The sequence below is a fragment of the Gossypium arboreum genome, chromosome 11 (assembly GCF_025698485.1).
Source record: "Gossypium arboreum isolate Shixiya-1 chromosome 11, ASM2569848v2, whole genome shotgun sequence".
In the NCBI taxonomy this organism is placed as follows: domain Eukaryota; kingdom Viridiplantae; phylum Streptophyta; class Magnoliopsida; order Malvales; family Malvaceae; genus Gossypium; species Gossypium arboreum.
The window spans coordinates 20,181,778-20,191,541 of record NC_069080.1 but is presented as its reverse complement, the minus strand read 5'-3'; the positions used below and the strand labels follow the sequence as shown (position 1 = coordinate 20,191,541).

General features: G+C 35.7%; 2 long non-coding RNA genes across 2 annotated transcripts; both read left to right on the top strand.

Moving 5' to 3' along the window:
• Positions 1-207: 207 nt before the first annotated feature.
• On the top strand, positions 208-1,050 carry LOC128283777 (uncharacterized). The gene is made up of 2 exons (XR_008274189.1): positions 208-249; positions 870-1,050. It is a non-coding gene; the product is annotated as an uncharacterized LOC128283777 (long non-coding RNA).
• Positions 1,051-7,472: 6,422 nt separating this feature from the next.
• Positions 7,473-8,318, top strand: LOC128283709 (uncharacterized). The gene is made up of 2 exons (XR_008274118.1): positions 7,473-7,514; positions 8,138-8,318. It is a non-coding gene; the product is annotated as an uncharacterized LOC128283709 (long non-coding RNA).
• The last annotated feature ends 1,446 nt before the right edge of the window (positions 8,319-9,764 follow it).

Genomic DNA, 9,764 nt, shown 5'->3' with positions numbered 1-9,764 from the left:
CATGTCATAAAACATAAGAAAATAGGATGAAGTTTAATTTACGAGCCTTGGGGCAAAAGTGCAAATATGTGAAAGTTTAGGGCAAAATGTAATTTTGCCAAAGTTTGAGTAAAGGGTTGTTTTGATAAATGTTGATATTAAATAAGCTAAATTTGCTATTATAGATCAAGAAGAGCGAAATTCGAGAGTAGATCGGGAAAAGAAAAGTAAAGGACTAAATTGTAAAGTTTAGTCACATGTTGTATCGAGGTAAGTTTACAAGAAATAAATGCAATATTCTTTTATTTTACATTATTATTGTCAATTTCAGCATTTATATATTTATGTTATGAAAATATTTAAAGTCGAATTTAAGGTGAAGTGACAGAGGAAAAGTGTTAGAAAGCCCCTGTTGAACCCTAGGAATGTTAGGATATTAGGGTTGACAGACGTAACGTAATGAGCCATGTAAGCCCATATTAGAAATATGGCTTTGGAGACAGGATTGAGCCATGTAAGTCCATATTATATATGGCATTGGAGACAGAATAATTCATGTAAGTCCATGTCAAAGACATGGCATTAAGGAGATAATATTGATAGACAGAACGACCCTAGTATCCTTAGTATTCCGAGTGGTTCAACGGGTCAGATACGAGTTAAATTACAGTGAATTAACAGCAAGGAAAAGTAGATTATATTTATGAAAAGGAAAGGTCGTAAGAAAGAAGGTAAGGGAATAAAGAAGAAGATAGAAATTGAGAAGTAAAGAAATTTATGATGTTAGATGATATTATGCATAATTATCCATTATGTTGAATGCTGTGATTTATTTGCTTGTAAGCTTACTAAGCCTAGTGCTTAATCTCTTTATTTTCTTCTTCTTATAGTACTTATCTAGTCACTCGGGGATCGAAGGAAACGTCGGAGGCCGATCACACTATCAAAGAAATAACTCGGTATAATTAGATGTTTTGTTTTGTGTATGGCATGTATAGAAACTTAGCTACTTTTGGTATAATATGAGCAATGAATGATGTGTAAATACTTGCTAGTGATTAGCTAATAAAATAGCCGATGATATACATATTTATTAATATGTATGATTGATTGATGATTATCACATGAAAATTATGAAAATGTGAAAGTAACCTAAAAACAGATTCAAGTAACAGAAATGATGTAACTTTGAAAATTCACTAAAATTGTAGAAACATAGTTTGAAGATGAATAATATATGAAATTAAAGCTTATTATGTATATTTTCTTATGGAATAAGCAAAACAGGTAAAGGTATTATATTTTATGAGATATCTGAGTTTTAGTGAAACAGGGTCAGAGTGATTTCTGGATCCCTGTTTCAACTTTGGAAATTCACCATAAATTGTAAAAACTAATTAGAAGGTGTAATTTATATGGTTAGAATCCTTATTGAATCTAGTTTTATAGAAACAAATGGTTTAGTCATATGAATTTTGTACAGGAAGAAACATGGCTCGTAGTAAGAAGAGGTCAGTGTAGTTGAGTTTTGAAACAGGGAAACTTTAACTAATAAACTGTACTAATTGGCCAAGTCAAAATTCTAGAAAAAATTAGTAGATAGATATATGAGTCTAGTTTCAGGAAAAATTTACGGATCTTAATTTCGAGTTTCAAACTCAAAATATGAATTTTAGGCGACTACGACGCAGAATGGCAGCACATTCCGAAAAGCTTAAATAAATAATTTAAACCTATTTAAGTGATAGATTAAGTTTAGTAATGCCTCGTGCTCGATTCTCGAAACAGTCCTCGGGTAAGGAGTGTTACATTTATTGGTATCGAGCAGGTTTAGTCGATTCTCGGAGCAGTTAGTGTGAGAAAAGTCTAGCTATACATGCCATACTTGTATTTTGATAGTGTGACGACTCGACGATTTTTTAAATATTTTGTTTTATAGTAATGGATCCGGCAGCCGGTGATGATGATGTAGAAAGTAATGCTACTGCTTCCACGTAAGGGCGCGCCATCCGAGAATAGGCCAGAATAGTTGATCGTGGAGGAGTGACTCGAGAAGCTCTCTTCCGAGCTTTGAATGATTTGTTTGCCGAGTTCGTTCGCATTTAATCCGTGAGCTAGACCTCCACCCCTCATGATTCTCGGGCTACCCATGTAGCTCAAGCTTCCCAATCCAGTGTGCAGTGGTAAGAGAAAACCACCAGTTGATAGAATCAGAAACAAGGCGTAAGAGTTCCGAGCAACAAAAGATGATGATGCGAAAGAGCGAATTTTGGTTAGAAAATACTATCGAGTCTTTGACGAATTATCTTGTACACCCGAGGAATGTATGAAATGTGTAGTATCACTTCTTAGAGACTCACCTACTATTGGTGGAAGACACTTGTATCGCTTGTACTGAAAGAGAGGGTCACTTGGGATTTCTTTCAGAAGAATTTCGTAAAAGTACATCACCGAGGTTTATTGACCGAAGAGAAAGGAATTCTGGAATTGAAACAAGGCAATATGATTTGTGACCGATTATGAGCGTGAATTTGTCGTGCTCAAGAATATGCTCAAGAATGTGTGTCCACAGAGGCTATCCTATGTAAAAGGTTTGAGGATGGGTTAAATGATGATATCCGACTGTCGGTGGGTGTCCTAGAAATAAAAGAGTTCGTTATTTTAGTTGAGAGAGCACAGTAAGGCGAGGAGCTATTAAAAGGAAAGGCAAAGTTGAGACAGAGACACAAGATACAAAGAAGAGACAGATGAGCGAGATCATTTCGTGCTACATCCAAGAGGCCCAGAGAGTTTTCTACCGATCTAGCTTTTCAAAGAGGCAATCTAGTCGAATAGAGGTAGCAGATTTAAGGATCCGAAGGCTCGGACCACCTCGACTACGAGTGTAGGTAATGTCGATGTAGATCGTGGTGTCTACGATGTGGTAGACTTCATTATGGTCCTTGTCGGGCAAAGCGAAAATGTTTGCTATAAATGTGGTGCTCCAGATCATTTTGTACGAGAATGTCCGTATGGCTAGCCGAAAGGTAACACAGAGTGCTAGATCCTAAATGCTCCTACTAGAGGCGATCACCGAGGCAACCGGAGTAGGAGCAAGTAACAAAGGTACCTTTAGAGATTCGGTGTGAGACCGGATGTTAGAGCCCTGCAAGGACTTATGCTATTCGTGCACGCCAAGAGGCATCCTCCCCGATGTGATTACGGTACATTTTCTCTACATGATATTAATGCCATTGCTCGATTGATCCGGTTCGACTCATTCTTATGTTTGTATGAAATTGATGCCTAGTATAAGTATGCCTATAGAATCTACAGAATTTGTGATTAAAGTATCGAATCCATTAGGCAAGCATGTATTAGTAGATAAAGTATGTAGAAATTGTCCTTTAATGATTAGAGGCTACTGTTTTCCGGCCGATCTCATGCTATTACCATTTGATGAGTTTGATGTGATTCTTGGTATGGATTGGTTGACTACACATGATGTGATAGTGAATTGTGGAAAGAAATTCATTGAGTTGAAGTGTGAAAATGGTGAAATTCTTCGGGTTAATTCAGAAGAGTCAGATAGTTTATTTCCCATAATTTCTGTTATGTCTGCTCAGAAATGTTTGAGAAAAGGGTATGAAGCTTATCTTGCTTTTGTGTTAAACACTAAAGATCCAAAATTGAAAATTGAATCAGTGCCTGTGGTATGTGAGTTTCCCGATGTGTTTCCGGAAGAACTACCAGGTTTGCCTCCTGTTAGGGAAGTTGAGTTTGGTATTGAGTTGATTCCAGGTACCACGCCCATTTCTATTGCTCCTTATAGAATGGCTCCATTGGAATTGAAAGAATTGAAAGCTCGATTCAGTGAATTAATGATAAAGGCTTGGTAAGACCCAGAGTTCACCATGGGGTGCACCGTGTTATTTGTGAAAAGAAAGACGGATCGATGAGATTATGCATAGATTATCGACAACTTAACAAGGTAACAAAGAAAGAACAAGTATCCATTGCCTAGAATTGATGATTTGTTTGATCAATTGAAGGAGCTACTGTGTTTTCAAGATAGATTTGAGATCCGGATACTATCGGCTCATGAGTTAAAGAGTCGATGTCCCAAGACGCTTTCCGGACTAGGTATGGTCATTATGAGTTCCTTGTGATGCCATTTGGCTTGACTAATGCTCCTGCCATTTTCATGGACTTAATGAACCGAATTTTTAGACCATACTTAGATAAGTTTGTAGTTGTGTTCATTGATGATATTTTGATTTATTCTCATGATGAGACTGAGCATGCAGAGCATTTGAGAACAGTTTTACAAATTCTGAGAGATAATCAGTTGTATGCCAAGTTCAAAGAAAAGTGAGTTCGTTACGAAGTTGGTTTTCTTGGACATATTGTCTCGTGAAGGTATTAAGGTTGATACGAGTAAGATTTCAGCCATTGTTGATTGGAAGCCTCCTAGAAATGTATCGGTTAGAAGTTTTCTTGGTCTTCTGGATATTATAGACGATTTGTAGAGGATTTTCCATGATAGCTACCCGCTGACGAGACCGCTACGGAAGGATGTTAAGTTTGAATGGACCGAGAAGTGCCAACAAAGTTTTGATAAGTTAAAGGCATTGTTGACGAAGCTCTATCTTAGTACAACCGGAACCGAGTAAAGAATTTGTGATTTACATGATGCATCCTTGAATGGGCTCGGTTGTGTACTCATGCAGAAGGAAAGGTAATTGCTTATGCCTCTAGACAATTGAAGCCACATGAGGAAAATTATCCGACACATGATTTAGAGCTAGTCGCTATTGTATTTGCATTGAAGATTTGGAGACATTATTTGTATGGTGAAAGGTGCTTGGATATTTACCGATCATAAAAGCTTGAAATACTTGATGACTCAAAAGATTTGAATTTGAGGCAAAGAAGATGGTTGGAATTGCTTAAAGATTATGAGTTAGTGATTGATTATCACCCGTAAGGCAAATGTAGTTCTTGACGCTTTAAGCAGAAACTTTTATTTACATTGCGAGCTTTGAATACCAATTTAGCCATGTCGATGATGGTTCTATTTTAGCTGAATTTAGAGCTAAACCGTATTTCTTGAAGAGATTTGTGAAGCTCGGAAAGATGATAATGAGTTACAAGCTAAAAGAATTCAATGTGAGTCGGGCATAGAATCGATTTCGGATTGGTTCGATGGTTGTTTGATGTTTAGAGACGAATTTGTGTACCAAAGAATGATGAGCTTATTCGGAAGATTTTACAGAAGCACATAGCGCTTCTTTATCTATTCATCCAGCAAGACAAAATGTATAATGATTTGAAGAAATTGTATTGGTGGGTAGGAATGAAAAGAGATATTTGAGTTTGTTTCTAGATGCTTGATTTGTCAATGGTAAAGGCCGAACATCGGTACCCTCGGGATTATTGCAACTCGTGCTAGTTCCGGAATGGAAATGGGACAGAGTTACTATGGATTTTGTGACAGATTGCCGTTAACACTCGAAAAAGAAAGATGCAATATGGGTTGTGATTGATAAGCTAACTAAGTCGGCTCATTTTATCCCAATCCGTATGGATTATTCACTTGACAAGTTGGCCGAGTTATACATTTCGAGATAGTTAGACTACATGGAGTGCCATTATCGATCATTTCGACAGAGATCCAAGATTTACTTCACGGTTCGGAAGAAGTTACAAGAGGCTTTAGGTACGAAGTTGAGTTTTAGTACGACTTTTCACCCTCGAATCGATGGTCACCGTCGAGAGAGTTATTCAGTACTTGAAGATATGCTTAGATGTTGTGTATTAGAATTTCAAGGTAGTTGGGAAAAATACTTACCATTGGTAGAGTTTGCCTACAATAATAGTTATCATCAAGTTTGAAGATGGCACCTTATGAAGCTTTGTTTGGACGTAAATGCCGTACACCTTTATATTGGATGAGCTTAAAGAAAGCCGATTTACTGGGTTGATCTAGTTAAAGAAACGGAAGAAAAGTGAAAGTTATCGAAATTGTTTAAAAGCGACTTCAGACGTGCGTAAGTCGATGCGATTTAAAAGAAAAGAGATCGAATATCAAGTTGGTGACAAAGTTTTTTGAAAGTATCCCGTGGAAGAAAGTTCTCGATTTGGCAAGAAAGGCAAACTAAGTCCACGTTTATTGGACCGCTTGAAGTGATTGAGAGAGTCGGACCATTAGCATATCGGTTAGCTTTGCCGATTGAGTTAGAGAAGATTCATAATGTATTTCATGTGTCTATGCTACGTCGTTATCGCTCAGATCCGTCACATGTGATTTCTCGACAGAGGTTGAGATTCACCGGACATGACTTACGGTGAAGAACCCAGAAAGATTCTAGCTCGAGAGGTAAAGCAATTAAGGAACAAAAGTATTGTACTTGTGAAAGTACTATGGAATAGACATGGGGTAGACGAGGCTACATGGGAACCCGAAGAGGCTATGCGAAAACAATACCCATATCTCTTCACAGGTAAGATTTTCGGGACGAAAATCCCTAAAGGGGGGGAGAAATGTAACATTCCGAAATAGGGCCTAAACGGAACAGTGGTTGCGAAACCACAAATTCAGGGTAGAAAAAAAAATTATTTTATTATTATTTTGAGGTTCATGGTATGATTACATGATTGTGCGAAAATTTCGTGATAAAATTCTATGCATAAAGTGCTTAAATTGAGGTTAGGGACTAAATCGAATAATTTGCAAAACTTGTATTCTAGAAGTTTTTAGTATGAAATTATTTTGGAATATTAATTAGGAGATCTTAAATGGTAATTTGACCAATTTTAAGTTCATGGACAAAATTAGGACATGGAAGGAATTTTTGAAAAGTTTAGTAAGGAGGGGCATTTTGGTCATTTGGTTATTAACATTAATAAAAAGGTAAAAAGATGATAAAATTGTATCATCTTCTTCAAGTTACCAGCAGAACCTTACCTCTCTCCATAGCTGGGGTTTCTTCAACTTTCAAGCTTCATAGTAAGTGATTCCAAGCCCGCTTTTAATGATCTTTACGTTTTGAAGTCCCTAGAGCTCGATAAAGCTTATGCTAGCAATAATTTAAGTTAGGAATCAAATTCGGAAAAATACCCATAGGTGAAATTTGTGTATTTTGATGTTTTATGATGAAATATGAGGTTTTAAATTATGTTAGACAACTTGTGCTACTTGGTTTTAAGTGAAAACGAGTAAAAGGCTTAATCGGTAAAAATACCTAATAGTCATAAGTATATGTTAGTGTGTGAATTTGATGTTGCCATAGAAGGAAAAATGATCAGCATGTCATAAAACATAAGAAAATAGGATGAAGTTTAATTTACGAGCCTTGGGGCAAAAGTGCAAATATGTGAAAGTTTAGGGCAAAATGTAATTTTGCCAAAGTTTGAGTAAAGGGTTGTTTTGATAAATGTTGATATTAAATAAGCTAAATTTGCTATTATAGATCAAGAAGAGCGAAATTGAGAGTAGATCGGGAAAAGAAAAGTAAAGGACTAAATTGTAAAGTTTAGTCACATGTTGTATCGAGGTAAGTTTACAAGAAATAAATGCAATATTCTTTTATTTTACATTATTATTGTCAATTTCAGCATTTATATATTTATGTTATGAAAATATTTAAAGTCGAATTTAAGGTGAAGTGACAGAGGAAAAGTGTTAGAAAGCCCGGTTGAACCCTAGGAATGTTAGGATATTAGGGTTGACAGACGTAATGAAATGAGCCATGTAAGCCCATATTAGAAATATGGCTTTGGAGACAGGATTGAGCCATGTAAGTCCATATTATATATGGCATTGGAGACAGGAATAATTCATGTAAGTCCATGTCAAAGACATGGCATTGGCAGGATAATATTGATAGACAGGAACGACCCTAGTATCCTTAGTATTCCGAGTGGTTCAACGGGTCAGGATACGAGTTAAATTACAGTGAATTAACAGCAAGGGAAAAGTAGATTATATTTATGAAAAAGGAAAGGTCGTAAGAAAGAAGGTAAGGAATAAAGAAGAAGATAGAAATTGAGAAGTAAAGAAATTTATGATGTTAGATGATATTATGCATAATTATCCATTATGTTGAATGTTGTGATTTATTTGCTTGTAAGCTTACTAAGCCTAGTGCTTAATCTCTTTATTTTCTTCTTCTTATAGTACTTATCTAGTCACTCGGGGATCGAAGGAAACGTCGGAGGCCGATCACACTATCAAAGAAATAACTCGGTATAATTAGATGTTTTGTTTTGTGTATGGCATGTATAGAAACTTAGCTACTTTTGGTATAATATGAGCAATGAATGATGTGTAAATACTTGCTAGTGATTAGCTAATAAAATAGCCGATGATATACATATTTATTAATATGTATGATTGATTGATGATTATCACATGAAAATTATGAAAATGTGAAAGTAACCTAAAAACAGATTCAAGTAACAGAAATGATGTAACTTTGAAAATTCACTAAAATTGTAGAAACATAGTTTGAAGATGAATAATATATGAAATTAAAGCTTATTATGTATATTTTCTTATGGAATAAGCAAAACAGGTAAAGGTATTATATTTTATGAGATATCTGAGTTTTAGTGAAACAGGGTCAGAGTGATTTCTGGATCCCCTGTTTCAACTTTGGAAATTCACCATAAATTGTAAAAAACTAATTAGAAGGTGTAATTTATATGGTTAGAATCCTTATTGAATCTAGTTTTTATAGAAACAAATGGTTTAGTCATATGAATTTTGTACAGGAAGAAACATGGCTCGTAGTAAGAAGAGGTCAGTGTAGTTGAGTTTTGAAACAGGGGAAACTTTAACTAATAAACTGTACTAATTGGCCAAGTCAAAAATTCTAGAAAAAAATTAGTAGATAGATATATGAGTCTAGTTTCAGGAAAAATTTACGGATCTTAATTTCGAGTTTCGAAACTCAAAATATGAATTTTTAGGCGACTACGACGCAGAATGGCAGCACATTCCGAAAAGCTTAAATAAATAATTTAAACCTATTTAAGTGATAGATTAAGTTTAGTAATGCCTCGTGCTCGATTCTGGAAACAGTCTCGGGTAAGGAGTGTTACATTAACCACCAATTCTTCCTCTCGTAGTTGGTCTTAGTACGATCTACAAACCAACCCTTACCGATTATCTAACTGAGATACACGTGTTCCCGATTCAAGATTTCGGTAGCCTTGCACTCTGAAGAACCCAACTCGAATTAACGGCCTCAACCATATGGGTCGTTTAAACCTAATGACTTTTTTCTTGATTTGTTCTTGGAGATCCGAATATAGCATAGCCGACTCGTTTCTCCAACAGTTAGCAAACACGACTCCAACTCAACGTGCGCTTTTTGACTTGAAATTGAGTTAACTTTAAGGGATAAGTTGTCAATCCTGATACTTAGGAAAAATGTGAATATCGATTGGAAGGATTTTTAGTGTGGATATATATCTCACGATTCTCGACCGGAAAGAAAATCGGCCTAAAGCTAAAATAGAATTTAGTGAAGCATGGATTTAATCATGCTTGTAGGTTATGGAAGGTGATTTGATGATAATGGAGGAAATTGGGAAAGGGAAGGACTTGGAAGGCAATTAAATGAATTTTAAAAGAACAAAGAAATGGAAATGGAAGCAACAGAATGCTCATGCCCAAATTGGAAGAAAAGAAGAATAATTTCTATTAAGTTCCAAATGAAAATCAAAGATGTAGAACTAAATGTGTCTTTCTTAAGTACATTAAAGCCCTATTTATATACATCGTATTTACAAATTTTGGC